Source organism: Colobus angolensis, unplaced genomic scaffold, assembly GCF_000951035.1.
Source record: "Colobus angolensis palliatus isolate OR3802 unplaced genomic scaffold, Cang.pa_1.0 Scaffold46, whole genome shotgun sequence".
In the NCBI taxonomy this organism is placed as follows: Eukaryota; Metazoa; Chordata; class Mammalia; order Primates; family Cercopithecidae; genus Colobus; species Colobus angolensis.
In genome coordinates, this window is record NW_012118043.1 from 4,104,615 (window position 1) to 4,121,454 (window position 16,840).

A 16,840-nucleotide genomic window follows, 5' to 3' on the forward strand; every position below is an offset into this window, starting at 1 on the left:
TGATGCCACATCCAAGAAATCATTGCCAAATTCAGTGTCCTGAAGCTTTCACCCAATGTTTTCTTCCAAGAGTTTTAGGTTTTACATTTAGGTCTTTAATACATTTTGAGTTAATTTTTGCATATGGTATAAGGTTCAACTTCATCTTTTTTTTTTTTTTTTTCTTGAGACAGGGTCTCACTCTGTTGTCCAGGCTGGACTGCAGTGGCATGATCTTGGTGCACTGCATCCTCGACCTCCCAGGCTTGAGCAATTCTCCCACCTCAATCTCCCGAGTAGCTGGGACCACAGGCACACGCCACCACGCCAGCTTTGGGATTTTTTGGTTGTTTTTGTTTTTTGAGATGGAGTCTCAATCTGTCACCCAGGCTGGAGTGCAGTGGCATGATCTTGGCTCACCGCAACCTCCACCTCCCAGTTTTGAACGATTCTCCTACCTCAGCCTCCCAAGTTGCTGGCTAATTTTTGTATTATTAGCAGAAATGGGGTTTCACCATGTTGACCAGACTGGTCTCCAACTCCTGACCTCAAGTGATCCACCCACCGTGACCCCCCAAAGTGCTGGGATTACAGGCCTGAGCCACCATGCGAGCCTTTTTTTTTTTTTTTTTTTTTTATTTTTTATAGAGACAGGATTTTGCCATGTTGCCAGGCTGGTCTCAAACTACTGAGCTCAGGTGATCCACCTGTCTCAGTTTCCCAAAGCGCTGCGATTACAGGCATGAGCCACCATGCCCGGCCTCAATTTCATTATTTTGTATATGGATATCCAATTTTCCAACACCATCTGTTGAACAGACTGTCTCTGCCCCATCACGTAAGTCTTGGGACCTTTGTCAAAGATCATTTGATATTCTCTCTCTCTCTCCATATATATATGTGTGTGTGTGTGCGCGCGCGTGTTTATTTACATGCTCTCTATTCTGTTCCATTGGTCTGTATATATGTCTTTATGCCAGTACTGTACCATCTTGATATCAGACTGCTGCTTTGTAGTATATTTTGAAAGCAGGAAGTGTACACTCTGTAACTTTATTTTTTTCAAGATTGCTTTGGATATTCGAGGTCCATTGGGATTTTTTTTTTTTTTTCCTCTTTTGAGACAGAGTTTCACTGTTGTTGCCCAGGCTAGAGAGCAGTGGTATGATCTCGGTTCACTGCAACCTCCGCCTTCTGGTTTCCAGCAATTCTCCTGCCTCAGCCTCCTGAGTAGCTGGGATTACAGGCACTCGCCACCATGCCTGGCTAATTTTTGTATTTTTAGTAGAGGTGGAGTTTCACCATGTTGGCCAGGCTGGTCTCGAACTCTTGACCTCGTGATCTGCCCGCCTCAGTCGCCCAAAGTGCTGGGATTACAGGCATGAGCCACTGCACCCAGCCAAGATTTTATATTTTAGAGTTTTTTTTTTTTTTTTTTTTTGAGGCAGGGTCTCACTCTGTTGCCCAGGCTGGAGTACAGTGGTGCAATCTCAGCTTACTTACTTACAACCTCTGCCTCCTGGGCTCAAGCAATCCTCCCGCCTCAGCCTCCTGAGCAGCTGGGATTACAGGCATCTGCCACCATGACTGGATAGTTTTTGTCTTTTTATAGAGATGGGGCTTCACCATGAGACTGGGCTGGTCTCAAAATCCTGGCCTCAAGTGATCCACCTGCCTCGGCCTCCCAAAATGCTGGGATTACAGGTACGAGCCACCTTGCCAGGGCAAAATTTTAAATATTTTTTTCTGTTTTTGTAGGTGGGGGGAAGCCCTATAACCATTCTTGATCTTTATTCTTGGATGCAGTTAAATTACTTGGAAAGAGTTTGACCCTTAGGTCTTGCTTTTAAGTTTCATTAGGCAGGACCAGCGCAGAAGTGAGTTTAGGGCTCTGATTCTCAACAGGAGATGACTATGCTCCCCAGAGGACATCTGGCAATGTCTGGAGATATTTTTTACTTTCACAAGATGAGGCATCACTTGCATCTAGTGTGTTGAGGCCAGGGACATTGCTAAACATCGTATAATACACAGGAGATCCCCTTAAAACAAAGAATTATCAAGTCTAACATTCCTATAGTGCTGAGGTTGAGAAACCACACTGTCTGTGAGCTAATTATTCCCCACAATTGAGGCAAGAGGGCTCTGAGTACCCAATAACCTGTACATTACTACATGGTTTTTTACCATGTGGCTGGTAAGAATTGGCACTATTCCTGGTCTGTGTCAGTGCTAAGCACTATTCCTTCTAATCCTTCCCGACAGTTCTTTTCCAGGTCTCCAGTGAGTTTCCTCATACACACGTGTGCCAATCAGAATTCTGATGAATACGTGCCAGGAACTTTATATAAATTATTTCTAATCCAGCCAGGCACGGTGGCTCATGCCTATAATCCCAGCACTTTGGGAGGCCAAGGCGGGCGGATCACAAGTTTAGGAGTTCGAGACCAGCCTGGCCAACATGGTGAAACTCCGTCCTATTAAAAATACAAAAATTAGCCGGTCATGGTGATGTACACCTGTAATCCCAGCTACTCGGGAGGCTGAGGCACGAGAATCACTTGAACCTGGGAGGTGGAGGTTGCAGTAAGCCAAGATTGTGCCATTGCACTCCAGCCTGGGCGACAGAGCGAGACTACATCTCAAAAAAAAAAAAAAAAAATTATTTCCAATCCTTAAAACAGCCCCCAAAAGTAGTAGTTGTTATGCCTATTTTTACTGATAAAATCAAGCTCACTACGGTTAACTAACTTGCCCAATACCACTCAGTTAGTAGGCACACATTAATATCAAGATGGGTAAAGTCCACGTTATCACTATTTAATATAAAGATGGGTCCAGGAAGCTTCCCCTCTGGACCTGCCATAAGAGAATTTAGTCATTCTGCTTACAGAGTTAGTCTGACTCTATACAACTCTTGAAATCTTAGAATATTTTACTTTAGTTAACTTCATTCTTTAAAATAGCATTAATCAGCTGACCCAGTGTTTTCTGTTTGTCTGTTTCAAAGTGATGGGTTTTTTCATTAAGTCATAAGGTAGTATGAATGTCTCAGTACAAATTCACTAGAGATTTTATTCTCAGCTAATAACAATGACAAATGTTGTGAAAGAAAGAAATAAGTTTGAAAGTGATTCTTCATGGTGGCCTAAAACCAAAGACTAAGGAAGACCACTATGATATTTTAAGTAACAGGTGCCATTATCAAGGTAAATTACATTTCAGATTTAAATGTTTTCTAATTTATAAAGCACTTTCAGATGTATTACCACATCTGATTTTCACATCAGCCCAGTGAGCTAACGAACAGGACTGAATATTACATATTATAGAATTATTAGCTGTTTCCTCACATGTAAAATGGGAATAAAAATAATATTACACTACATAAATTTATACACATACACGTGTGCATGCACACATGCACACTGCACACACGTGCGCGCACACACACACACACTATATTTTCAGTTCTGGGACTCATCTTTATTCCCATTTGTACATATAAGGAAACAGGTTCGGAGGGATCAAGCTAAACAGCCTAGGTCATCCACTAGTAAGTGTCAAAGCTGGTAGTATTTCCAGTGTGCCCGAGTCCCAGTTCCATGTTCCTTTCAATAAACCACAGTGACTCTTGAATGGCCACAAGCAATGATGTCATGAATCAGGTTCTCAAGGGAACCAAGGTATCATCTTTCTACGTGATATTCAAGAAAGAGATCTGAGCTTCTTTTATGTAGACATTGAAATTAGATGACTCAGTATAGAGGATTACAAAACAATTCTTTCTGTACATGGTTCTTTTTACTATCTCAATTCTAACTGAACTCCAAATCCTCATTTTTTTCTAAAAATTTAAAATATGATTGGCCTAGCATAGTGGCTCACATCTGTAATTGCAGCACTTTGGGAGGCCAAGGCGGGTGGATTGCTTGAGGCCAGGAATTCAAGACCAGCCTGGGCAACACAGGGAGACTCTGTCTCTAAAAGAAAAAAAAAAGTCTTGAAAAAATTAACTGGACATGGTGGTACATGCCTGTGGTCCCAGCTCCTCAGGAGGATCTCTTCAACCTGGGAGGTCAAGGCTGCAGTGAGCTCTGATAGCAACACTGCACTCCAGCCTGGGTGACAGAGCGAGACACTGTCTCAAAAACAAAACAAACAATAAACAGCTGTGCCTCACAGAAAGCAAACATGTACACATACAACCATAATTCAAGTCTACTGATGAATGTACAAGCAGAATTCTATAGAAGAAAAAAAACAGATAGCAGATACTTCAAACATGGGTCTGACAAAAATTTTCCTGACAGGATAGGGTTTAAACTGGATGGGCCTTGAAGAGTAAGAAAGCTTTTCAAGTTCCATTTTGGGTGTAACAGATATTTCCAAAATCTTGACTTAAAAAGCAAACCTTAATATGTCACTCCTATTTCTGAGAAACTTCCAACCAGTGAGTGTTACTTAGAAGGATGAGTTAATAGGCATATGTCAGTACAAAAAAGTAGGTACAAAACTAAATGTGGTTTAAAAAAATCCCCTCCCCAAACACCTAAAAAGTCATCTAGTCCAACTCCCTGCTTAACAGATGAGAAAACTGAGGTCACAACCTTGTCTACTCAGAAAACAAGAGTCACCAAGAACAATGATCTCTACCAGAGTGTAGGAAGTAAATATAAGAACAATGTATATTTTTAAAACTAAAAACAAGGAAACAAAATTAGCTTTAGAAATATTTGATGTGTATATTTTCAGTAGAATCCTAACTTGGTCCTTATGACCAGATCCCATGACGCAAACAGTTCAAGGGCCATTCCAAGAGAGGAGTAGACATTCCACAAAGAAGAGCCTGGACAGTGACTGTCATTCCTTTTTCACTTCCAGCATTTGTGATGTTCTACCGTTTGTGCATGCCTGGTTGAGTGGATTAACAGATTATATAACCCAGTTGATACCAAAGCTACACTCACTAAATAAGCAAGTAGCTTTAAAAATATGTGTGCAAAGCAATTGGAGACTGTAAAAAATACAAATCATATAAGCATAAGAAAACAATAGAACACACACCTCTAATCTTAGTAGGAGTCTTTATCAGCTACATCAGAAAACAAAAGAGGAGCAGCGTGATCGCATGTTGGGCAACAAAGTCAAAATTATCGAGATTGTATAAAATACAACTTTATACTCACTCATTAATAAACAGTATCTTGTGTATATATTGTACTATGATATATTAGTTAATGATATGATAAAGTCTTTCCAATTAACAATAGATTTTAAAAATCATCTTATGTTTTTATTTTTCATTTAACCCCTGTCTGCCTTAGTTTCCTCATCTTAAACCCTACTTTATGATTGGCTGCCAGGATGAAATGATAATGTACAAAAAACACCCAGCACAATGTTAGTGATGTAGAGAGCACTCAAACAGCAGCAGCAAGGGCATTTGCTCTAGACTCCTCCCCCCCCATCCTCCCTAACAAAACAAATCCATGTCTCATTGCTTATTAACATGTTGTGTTTGCTAAGATGCCCTCTTCCTGATTTTCCATCATCCCCACTCTTCTTGTTGCTAAAACTATGTCCCATGCCTTATTTACTCCTGATCTGTCTGTGCTCTACTTGGGAGGAAGTAGCAGTCCCCTAGCAAAAGAGGAGTCCGCCACAATCTCTATGAGCTCCCCTTCTTATCCTTTTAAGTTTAGTTTTAGTGGCTCATACCTGTAATCCCAACATAGCAAGACATAGCCTCCTGAGTAGCATGCATGCATGAATTCATTCATTCATTCATTCATTCATTCATTCATTCATTCATTTTGTGAGACAGGGTCTTGTTCTATTGTCCAGGCTGGAGTGCAGTGGCACAGTCACAGCTGACTGCAGCCTCGATCTCCTGGGCTCAATTAATCTTCCTGCCTCAGCCTCCAAAGTAGCTGGGACTACAGGCGTGTGCCACCACGCCCAGCTAATTTTTGTATTTTCAGTAGAGATGGGGTTTTGCCGTGTTGCCCAGGATGGTTTTGAACTCCTGGGCTCAAGCAATCCACCTGCCTCAGTTCCCAAAGTGTTGGGATTACAGGAATGAGCCACCACATCCAGCAGCATTTATCTTCATATATACCCTAGTATATATAACCTACACATTAAGTAGAACATGTATAACATATACATTTAGTATATAAAAATTAAAAATATAGACCTTGCAAGTAGTATATGCACAACATGTTGTTACTGATGAGCTAAAAATTCCAGAAGCCTGGGAACCACTGCTCCAACATGTGAAAAGGAGAAGCATCTCGACCTCCCATCTCAGCTGGAGTAGGTAGGTGTAGGGATAAGCATTTAGTAGCTTCTGACAACACTTTGTTTTTCCTGTAATGCCAATAACTGAGTTGGAAACATTTAGAAGGAAAGAGAAACAGGGAACCCTAGAAACCTTAGTTCTAATAGAAGAACATAGTCAGAAATGGTAGCTAAACTTTTATAATTCTTAAAGCAATTGAGGCCCAGACCCGGGGAGCTTTAGAGATTAAAATCAGCACTTAGAAGAAAAAGTAGGCAGTCAGGCACTCAGTGGCATATTCAGGAGTTTAAGAGGTTTGTTTCTGCAGTTTATCCCTAACCCCAAAGTGCTGCTCTATTCTCTTTGGGCTCATATTTCCAGGGTTCCAAGCAATAGTGCCTTTTACAGCACTGACTGTTAAGTCATCACAGAGGCAGACTTTTTTTTAAATGGCTAGAAAAGGCCACACCATTAGTAACATTTGTAGCTATGCAAAGAAACATAATAAGGGTAATCAAATATCATGCTTTGGGTGGTAAACTGATCTAAACTGGGGATCATAAAGGAATGTTATCCCCCTCCTCCACAAGAATACAATTGAGCAATTGGTTGATTCATTATAAAAGCACTGGCACAAAGGCATAGCCTTTGTTGGACTCCAGGTATAATATAGGAAAGGCAATTCCAGTTCCTAAGAAAGCCATGTGTTTTGTTTTAACTATGTAAAATTTTCCCATGGCACTCACTTTCCATGGTTAATTGATCACAATGTGTTCACTTCTCTAACAAGAGCCACAGAGTATTCTATGGTGCATACAAATAAGTTGACTGCCTCACAAAGCTGAGCAAGTCTTAACTCTCTACTTAGGTTTAAGAGCTCAGGTCACTGTGAAAAGAAAACATAACTTTTTAAAAGCTGGCCTCTTTTAAGAAAACTCCAGAGTCTTTAATTCTTTGGCACTGGGGCCTATATAAATTGCCAGCAGTATCAGTATCCAAGTTTCCTCGACATGCATCATTCAAGATCTTCTCAGCTTTACACAGGGTGGGAACTGCTCATTTTCTGCTTTACTAAGAAAAGAACTTAAGGTAAGGCTGCTACAGCTTCTAGGGCTGCGTAGGGTAAAGACAGAGTTTTTTGGCCAGCCTCAGAAACCATTAAAAATGTTCACGAAAGAGCAACTTGCTTATTTGTACACTATAAGAAAATCATCTTTCTGAAAGCTTTCAGGCCCTTCCCAAATTCAATGAAACAGTGAAAAGGTTTTAAGCAAAGTTGTTATCCTCAAGTACATTTTGGTACTTGGAAATGCTGAGGAACAAATATAATGATAAAGAATTTATTTCCATTTAGATATTTTCTTCAGACTCCAGTTGCTTAGATAGAATCTTACTACATTCCTAGTACTGGAGATACCCTCTATTACTATGTCTTATAATCTGTGAAATTTCTCTGGAAAAAAGCGGAGTTTTGCTTATCCACAATTAAACTGTAGACTGGAAGAGCTGTTTCCATCTGATTGAAAGCATCAAGTTTCCAAGCAATAATACACACACATTCTAGGTGGCACAGAAAGAGTACATTCAGTCACTTCAGCATTCTCCTACAACTTATATCCATTTCTGAAAGGAAAACCAAGGCCCAACGGAGAATTATGAGTCTAATATTTTTATCCAACCCCGAATAAACCAAAACAGTCCTTTCTTCTCTAACCAGTGGTGCTTACAGAAGAAAGTTTTCAAACAGAAAAATGAAGAGAGAATTAAGAATTGTATCTTCACACCAAGGTTCCTATTTACATTGATTATACAAAGCCATCTAGAGTCCCAAAGCAAGAATGCATTTAAAAAAGAAATACTATGGGGGTGTTTTTCTCAATCTAACAATTACATGAAAAAGCAGCCTGGAATCCGAGGCTGTCTTATTGCTATCGACAGAGAGAAATTTTTGTATACCTGCTTCTGCTGGTCTTATCACTTGAGATTTGGAAGTCCAGAAAAACAATTCAGAAGACTTAAAATTCAGTCTTCCTAAGTTGTGTCTATCCTCTGCCAAAGCTGGTGTTTGACCAAAGAAAAGAAGCAATTCCACACAGAAGTGTTCTGCCTATTACTACAGATTTTAATCTTGACGGAACTTACTCTCAGTAGAAAGGCCAACCTGCAACATGGGTGTGGTTTAGAACCATAAAAAAAAAATCAAGAGACAAAAATGTGGATGTCATAATCATTTCTATTTGATTATAGCTGGGGAGCTGAAAATACATTGTGGTATTCACCTTACCCCTTAGATTTTACCCACGCAGGTTTTCTTCCTATGGAATGGGACTACCTATGAGCTTCCATATTCTTTTTATAAATGTTCCTCTGTCACTTTAATTTAAAAATGGCAATGTTAAGCTGGGCACGGTGGTATATGCTTATAATCCCAGCTACTTGGGAGGCTGAGGCAGGAGAACCACCTGAGTCCAGGAGAACAAGGATGTAGTGTGCTATGATAACTCCTGTGAATAGCCACTGCACTCCAGTCTGGGCAATATAACAAGACCCTATCTCTTAAAACAGAAAAGAAAATACCAATATTGTTTTCACCATGTAAAAAATCATGAAAAATTAATTCCCAGAAATAATTAGGAAACTGTAAAACCAAAAACAAACAAACCCTAACATCTTACTGAATTTCAATTAGAGTCACTGGACTAATTTCAAGCAAATATCCAAAATTATCTTTGAATAGTAACTGAAAACATGTTATAGTATTATACAGTGTTAAAACCAGAAGATGCCCCAAGGGTTATAGTCCAATATAACCATTTAAGTGAGGCAAGAACAGTTTCACTTACAAAATGTATAATGCATTTTCACTGTCTGGTTAATTATCATTATCTGAAGGGAAAGTCTAAAACATCTTTTATGATGGCTCCATAAAGGTAAAGAATGGATGTTATAAAACTGTTTCATAAAGTGAAAGGAAAAGTTAAGGACTTTTATAAGCCAGTTTTTTTTTTTTTTTTTTCAAGTACATACAGTACTGCATGATCCCATTTATGGAAATTCTAGAAAATACAAACTAACCTATGGTGACAGCAGAACAAAGGTTGCTTAGAACAGGGTGAAAGGAGGGATGGAAAGCAAAATACACCAGGCGGCTTTGGAGGAAAAGAAGTGTTCTATATTTTGATTGTGGTGGTGATTTGGTGGCTGTATATACCTGTCTAAACACAGCTGGTTGTCCACTTTAAATGGGTACAGTCTAGCATACCTAAATTATACCTCAATGAATGTTAAAAATACACACTCATATTTAAATATTTTAAAGGACATCTGCATTGAAGAAGGCTTATTCTTGCTCTTTATGGCCACAAGCTGGTAGAATGAGAACCACTGGCAGAAATACCAGGAGACAAATTCTGCACCCAATGTAAGGAAATATTCTGTCCACGTGGTCCAGAGACAACCTGGACTGGAACAGTGAGGTTCTACACCCGGAACACTGGACCCGTGTGTCCAAAAGCTCAGAGTCAATTTTGGAGGTGCACAGGCTGTTGTCTTTGGGAATCCCTACATAGAAAGTTGGATGAGGTGACATTAATGTTTTTTGCACTGAAAATTCCATTATTTCAAGGAGACCACCTATGGATGGCTGTAGTCCTGCTGCTGTTGCATGGAGTTCTGCTAACCTCTTGACTAATCATGTATTTGCTCTGTCTGATTTCCCCTAGGACTTCACTTCACGGGAAAAACCAATTATCTGCCCTATGTGTCCTTTTATAAAAATGGATCCTGTGTGGTTATTTTCTGATTGTTGAAAAGCAATATGCAGAATTAAAAGTATTTGGAAAATAATAAAACCTAAATTGTTCTCAAGCATACCATTCAGAAATAACCAAGGCCAAAATGTTATAAATTTTCAATCTTTCTTCTATGTACATGTGTTTGAATATACAATTTTCCAAACAAAATTGGTATTTGCTATATATAGTTTTACTTAATACTAAAGTTTTCAGTTTTTGAAAGTATGCCTTTCATGCTTCATAACAGTCCATGTTGTGACTATACCATGATTTATTTAAGCATTCCGGTTGCTAACTAAGGTGGTTTCCTATGTTTTACTTTTAGAAATAATGCTTCAGCAAACATCCTTGAACACAGAGGGTAGATGGGGAATGAGGGACATTACAGCTGTGAATCCAATTGCTCTAAGGGTTTACCCATTACATTCTGTTACAAGCCATTTCAATTTCTCTTGTTGGTAAATGTCACAGTAGACAGTTAAAATGTACAGTATAGAGATTGCCACTTTTGCTGACAATATATTCTTCTTCAATATCCACTATGAGCCTAAACCAAACTTCCAGAAAAAAAATACTGAAGAATTTTCTAATTTGATCTCAATAACAACTATGTAGAAAATGATATGGTGCCAAGTCACTGATCAGGGCCAAGGATATGGTGCAGTTCTTGTTTGTTCTTTTATTTTATTTTTTTTTTTTGAGACAGAGTCTCACTCTGTTGCCCAGGCTAGAGTGCAGGGGCACAGTCTCGGCTCACTGCAACCTCTGCCCCTCCCAGGTTTAAGCATTTTTCTGCCTCAGCCTCCCGAGTAGCTGTGATTACAGGAACCCACCACCGCGTTGAGCTAATTTTTGTATTTTTAGTAGAGACAGAGTTTTACCATGTTGGCCAGGCTGGTCTCAAACTCCCGACCTCAAGTGACCTGCCCACCTTGTCCTCCCAAAGTGCTGCGATTACAGGTGTGAGCTACTGCATACGGCCTGTATGATGCAGTTTTAACAGCCTATGAATATTTTGAACCATCACAAGTACTCAATAAATACTGGAGAATAATAAACTGAGTCAAAGTTGTATCTGTAATTCAAATTATTTGATAAAGCAAGAACATTTAGAAAAGAATTTACTATTCCATGTTTAAATGCACCTTCAAGGCAAGAGTCACATTTAAAAAAATCTCTATAAACCCATAAACATTTGCTTAGAGATTTGTTTCTAAGATTGTCATATCATCTGTGAGAATATCTTTCTGTATCTTAAAAATAGTCTACTTCTCAGGCTTGGCACGGTGGCTCACACCTGTAATCCTAACACTTTGGGAGGCTGAGGTGGGTGGATCACCTGAGGTCAGGAGTTTGAGACTAGCCTGGCCAACATGGTGAAACTCCATCTCTACTACAAATACCAAAAAATTAGCCAGGCATGGTGGCAGCACCTGTAATCCCAGCTACTTGGGAGGCTGAGGCAGAAGAATGACTTGAACCTGGGAGGCAGAGATTGCAGTAAGCCAAGATCGTGCCACTGCACTTCAGCCTGGGCAACAGAGCAAGACTCTGCCTCAAAAAAAAAAAAAAAAGAAAAGAAAAAAAGTCTACTTCTTAAACTTCTGAAGCATCAAGGTAGTGATGACCCCCTGAGAATGACAGCAACTGGAAAGCAGTCAGAGAGTTTCTGGGGAGCCAGGAGTAAATCTGGTTTCTCGATAGGGTGCTGACTGTGGGAGTAGTCATTTGTGAAAATTCATCAATCTATACACATAATTTTTATGTCTTTCTGCATATATACTATACATCACATTTTAAAATAGAAGAAAAAAGTCCACTCCCTTGCCCATTATACCTCTGAGTAATCTGATAGAACATGAATTAACATATTTAGTAAAAGATGAATTGGAAACCTCACCTCTAACAATCCCAGTTTTACTTGCTTATATGAAACACTCTTAGCAATGTTCTTTTGTTTAGAATATTCTAAGGACACAATACATACATACATCTTGCAGACTTTTGGTATAAAGATAATATAATCAATTACTTAAATTTAGTACTTCAAATCAGTTAAGTGGTTACTAAGTACTTACTATAGCCAAGATGCTCAGGGGTTTCTTTAATGCTGAACACATTTATGGAGGAAAACATCATAGAGAAGAACTCAAAAACAGCCTTTGGAAATCTGGCAGATGACATGGATTATTTTTAGCATTTTACTTCAGTTTTTGGGGAAAATAAGTAGATGTCATACTTTTAGCATCTTGGAAAATGTTGCCTAGAATAAGTAGGTGTCAAAACTTGTCATAAATATGTATCATAGATAAATTGGTAGACACAGGGCACACCAAGCAGCTGAAAGTGCATGAACAAAGGTGTGGAAGCAGGGGAGCATATGGTAGGCAATGAGTCACAAAAAGCAAATATTCTGGCTGAATGGGTGTGCCTATTTCATATCAGAATTTTTTTCTGAATCCAAGCTACCAGAGAAGCAAGCTCAACGTGAATTACCTTCCTTTCCTACTCATAGAGACAAATGTTGTGGCAGCTCTGCTTGACTACACAAAAGCCCTGAAACATCCTTTTCAAAACTATTTGTTTTGGAATCTGGCCCTGAAATGTTTTCTATTTAGAAAGATACCCTGTTAAGTCACATTTTCTCATGTACATCAATATGAATGCTTGGAGCCCTGCTCCTGCTGGTAGTGATAACCACTGTTATCTTATTTGTCAACAAAGGCAGACAATGCATCTGTGGCAGGCAGGATAATACCCCGTCCCCCAAAGATGCCTACATCCTAATCCCCAGAACCTATGAATATGGTACCTTACATGGGAAAACAGATTTTGCAGATGTTCATTAAGGGTATGGGCCTTGAGATGAGGCAGATTGTCTTAGATTATTTGGGCAGACCCAGTCTAATCACATGAGTCTTTAAAAGCAGAGAACCAAAGTGTAAGAGGGGCTTGACCCACTGTCACTGGCTATGAAGACAAAGGAAAGGAACCATGGGCCAAGGGATGCAGGTGGCCTCTACAAGCTGGGGATGGCCTTCCCTTTACATCTGGGAAGAAAACGGAGATCTCAGGCCTACCACCAAAAGAAACTAAATTCTGCCAGCAACCCAGTGAGCCATGAAAATGATTCTCCCCTAGAACTTCCAGAAAGGAATGCAGTCCTGCTGTGTTGACTTTAGCCTGGTGAGATCTGTGTCAAACTTCCGACCTACAGAACTGTAAGATAATAAATTTGTACTGTTTAAGTTGCTAAACTTGTGGAAGTTTGTTATGGGAGCAATAGAAAGCTAATACAGGCTCGGATAGTTTTATTCAGAATGGGATGTTCTTATCACCTTGGCCTTGGATTATCCACGAGAGAACAGCTATCATTTGGGAGATGCAGCAGGGCAGGGGGTAGGCAGAGTTTGTTTGAGGGGAGAGATCAATGTCGATTTTACAGTTCTCCTTAAATACATTTTCCCTCCAATAACATATACATATTAGATGTTAGTCAAATATTTAGTGTAGGAGCTTAAAAAGAAAAACACTACAAAAATAAAAATACTCAAGATTCTGCCAATGACGATGAGCAGGCATACCTCTGTCTTAATCCTTCCTGAGAGACTGGGCCCCACAGATTACTGAAATAGACATGAAATGATGCCTAGCAATTAGGTGCAGTAATCGTCTTTTCTTTTTTGAGACAGAGTCTCGCTCTGTTGCCCAGGCTGGAGTGCAGTGGTGCGATCTTGGCTCACTGCAATCTCTGCCTCCTGGGTTTAACCAATTCTCCTGCCTCAGCTTCCTGAGTAGCTGGGATTACAGGCGCATGCCACCAAGCCTGGCTGAGTTTTGTATTTTTAGTAGAGATGAGGTTTCACCATATTGAATACACTTGTCTTGAACTCCTGACCTCAAGTGATCCACCTGCCTCAGCCTCCCAAAGTGCCAGGATTACAGGACTGAGCCACTACACCCGGCCAGGTGTAGCAGGTTTTCATTAGTCATAAAATCAACATGTGGACTTTATTCTAAATGCAGATTCCTGGGTCTCAACCCAACGAGTCTCATTGAGAAGTTTTAGGATGAGGCCTAGGAATCTGAATGAGATCTAAAATAAGTATTTCTGAACTTTTTCCTCGAACAAATGGTTAATATTGCTGAAGCACTCCCCATTTCTCCCACTAACTACCTGAGACCTCTGCTATGCTGATCAAGGCGCCAAGTGCAAATCTTGTCGGGAGTTAGCCCATCTAGCAGACTAGATGATTAAGGACATAGCTTTGATATGAGCAGACTTGGATTTAAGTCGGCTCCTGTTTCTCAAGCACAGATGGGGTGCTTTGGGCAAGTCAGTTAAGTTCTCTGTGCCTAGTTTCCTCATCTGTATAAAAGGAATGAAAGACCTACCTGCCCACAGAGTTATGACAGATTAAGCACAGCTCTTGGAACATGGCAACCATTCAGTTACTATGATGATCTCTACCACCATAATTCCATTTTCATATGAAATCAGAGGCAGCTTGAATTCTTTAGCATTTTTCATTCCTATAACAGTATCTGGAAAGACTAAACATTTAATGGAAACAAGCTTCCATTCTGGACTGCAAGGAATTGAGCGTGTTTACAAGAGACTGGCATCCATGTCTAGTTAAGGCTACATGTACCCAAGGGGGCATAATTTTATTCCAAACCTCTAAAAACGTTGGCTAAAGCAAAAAAAAAAAAAACAAAAAACTTCCTAATCACAACATTTTGGAAATGTATCCATTTTTTAACCTTAAAATATGAAATGCCAACTATATGGATTATTGTGACAAGAGCCTGCCATCACAGGCTATTTTAGTGGCTAACTGGGCTAGGGTCCATTGTGATTTGAAGACTATTGAAACTGCAATTAAATGACCTACTCAAGGTTACAAAGCAATTTAAATAATCTCAACTCCAGGTGAATATGAAGGACATAAATAATTGTTTATGCCTGTAATCCTACCACTTTGCTCATGCCTGTAATCCTAGCACTTTGGGAGGCCTGGGCTTACGATCACCTGAGGTCAAGGTTTCAAGAACAGCCTGTCCAACATGGTGAAACCCCATCTCTACTAAAATACAAAAATTAGCCAGGCATGATGGTAGGTGCCTGTAATCCCAGCTACTTGGGAGGCTGAGACAGGAGAATCGCTTGAACCCGGGAGACAGTAGTTGCAGTGAGCTGAGATCGCGCCACTGCACTCCAGTCTGGGTGGCTGAGACTCCATCAAAAATAATAATAATAATACAATAATAATAATTGTGTCACTAAACAGTACACACAATTCAACATGAAAATGAATAGATACAAAAAGTAAATAGCACTCCAGTTCATGCTGACATGATCACAGTCAAATGGCCTGCTGTTGGGGTCACAACTAGAAAAACAAATCAGAGACTAAAATTTTTTTTTTATACTTTAAGTTCTAGGGTACAGGTGCACAACGTGCAGGTTTGTTACATATGTATACATGTGCCATGTTGGTGTGCTGCACCCATTAACTTGTCATTTACATTAGGTATATCTCCTAATGCTATCCCTCCCCGCTCCCCCATTCCCACAATAGGCTCCAGTATGTGATGTTCCCCTTCCTGTGTCCAAGTGATCTCATTGTTCAATTCCCACCTATAAGTGAGAACATGCGTTGTTTGGTTTTCTGTTCTTGTGACAGAGACTAAAAATTTAATTAATGATATAGAAAAGTAAGTGATTAATTGTAAAGGAAGAAATATAATACCTATTATTTTCTATATCATTTAGTGTTCTTTCTCTTCCTGCTAGTGTGTCTTCCTCCATCATTGTTTTTTCTTTACCTTATCCTTTATAGAAAAGGTAGAAAACATTAATAAGAAAAGGGGCATCTGAAGAAAGTCTTCATGTTTGCTCTTGCTATTTTTTCTCAAACTATCATCTTCCAGACTACAGGGCAGGATTATCTGTTGGGGGAAACCCTTATCTTTATGTTTCCATGAGGACCTATTGTCAAAGCAGCACCTCTGGCCTCTTTGCACTTCTTTCTCTCTCCTCCATAAAATGGGAACTGATTTACCTCACTGGAGAGACAGTAAGTGTCTTGGGCCCACTGAACCTCATTCCTCTACTGCAATAGTTCTCAGACCTTAAATGCAATAGAATCACCAAAAGGGCTTATTAAAACGTAGACTCCTGGGTCCATCCTCCAGAATCTTTGATTCAGTTTGTCTGGAATGGAGACCAAAAGTCTGCATGTCTAGTCAGCTTCAAGGGAATGCTAATGCTGCTTGTCTGGGGGCCACACTTTTAAAACCACTGCTATACTCAATGGAGCTCAAGTGGTTTTAACCGAGCGGGGTGGGGTACAGTGCTAAACATCACTGTCCTTACATGGTTTGCCCCTTCCCTCTTTAGCACCTGCTTGTCCTCAGGACACAAGCTCTCCTCTTCCTTCACATGGTAAAAGACCCAGAGGCAACTGTTCACTAGGTTTCCTGGGGATGTGGTGAGTAGACGTTAAGCTTCTGGGAAGAACGATATTAGGAAGGACATTTGGCCACAGGCCCAGGCTGCAATCCTGGCCCCACTCCACCAAGAATAAAGCTGACATTTCAAACTCCATTTCAGAGACCTATATCTATTTCTCAGTTGGTTCAAAAAATAAAAGGAAGAAGAGTCTGAATTATCAGGCCCTCAAGAGTATCCATCATGATCATGATTGTGGGATGATCGGGAAGATAACTAGGAATTCCAAAGTCTGTGGCCTCACTCTGGAAGCACAGTGACCCTGCCTTG

The 16,840-nt window shown here is 40.0% G+C and overlaps 1 protein-coding gene across 3 annotated transcripts in view; it reads right to left on the reverse strand.

Moving 5' to 3' along the window:
• Positions 1-16,840, reverse strand: part of PLS1 (plastin 1) — a 112,991-nt gene that overhangs the window by 77,461 nt on the left and 18,690 nt on the right. The window contains exon 1 of one of the 3 annotated variants that reach the window (XM_011958081.1): positions 8,219-8,394. The exons of the other annotated variants lie outside the window; for them this stretch is intronic. The gene's annotated coding sequence lies outside the window, so the exon portion shown is untranslated. Of the gene's footprint in view, positions 1-8,218; positions 8,395-16,840 lie in introns of those variants that run through there. 3 annotated transcript variants of the gene reach the window in all.